Below are 1,116 nucleotides of genomic sequence, written 5' to 3' on the forward strand. Positions count from 1 at the left end.
TATATATATATATATATATGTAGACACATGTATATGTGTATACGTGCATGTATAGGACTGAGAGCGTGAAAATTCGTGGGCGATAAACGCTGTTGCTGCTATGTCGTTAATCATTCTGTCTCGGTGGAAGGAGGGAAGGAAGAAGGATCGTTGCGGCACTCGTGATTTCTCTCCGACAGCAGCGAGTAGAGCTGCAACCTCGCTTGCTGTTACTTTTACTTTTTCTCTCTCTTTTCCCCCTCTCTGTCTCTCTTCCTTCCTTCCTCCTCCTTCTCTCTCTCTCTCTCTCTCTCTCCTTCTGTTTCTTTTAATTTACTTTGCTTATTTCTTCGATGTATGAACATTTGATACGACTCGTTGCTACAAGGACTATTGGGATTTCGGTGGTCCCTCGATGTATTTGTGTTTAGGTGAGGGCGAACAATGGCGGGGCACGCTCTCTCGTCGACCGTATCGATCGATCGCGGAAAGAATAAGAAGGACGCCTATATATATTGAGAATATGTGTTAAGCACTAAGGTTCTGGAGTAGTTGCTATGACCGTCCTTGTTTAATGACGTCAGAAGCGAGAAAACGCATGCCAAGATTTTTTGCGTTATATTTTTAAATAAAATGATATATCCATAAAATAACATTCGTGACCAATTCAACGCGTTTATAAAATTGGACGAACAATTTTCACTTACTCGAACAATCAACAAATAATCACAAAATTAATTTGACATTGAACTTTTTTTCCAGCCTCTTTTCATGATTTTGTCGATGTTAATTTTAAGACCATTTGTTGACTATTCGAACAAAACAAAAGTGTTCGCCCAATTTTACAAGTTTGTTGAACCGATCATAAATATCATTTTGTAGACATATTTTTTTATTTGAAAGTATAATGCAAAAAGTTTGGACATATGTTTTTTTGCTTCTGACGTCATTAAACAAAGACAGTCACAGAGCCTATTCCGGAGCCATAACTTAAACGCGTAGTGCGACCGTATCGACCAACATTAAGTCACGTGTGACGGATTAAAAAGAAAGAAAATAAAATAAAGTAATCGCAATCTCGATACATTTTTCTTGATGGATATATACAAGTCGTGCGAGATCGCTCTTAACACGAAT

This window comes from Dinoponera quadriceps, unplaced genomic scaffold, assembly GCF_001313825.1.
Source record: "Dinoponera quadriceps isolate SergipeBrazil2010 unplaced genomic scaffold, ASM131382v1 scaffold1501, whole genome shotgun sequence".
In the NCBI taxonomy this organism is placed as follows: Eukaryota; Metazoa; Arthropoda; class Insecta; order Hymenoptera; family Formicidae; genus Dinoponera; species Dinoponera quadriceps.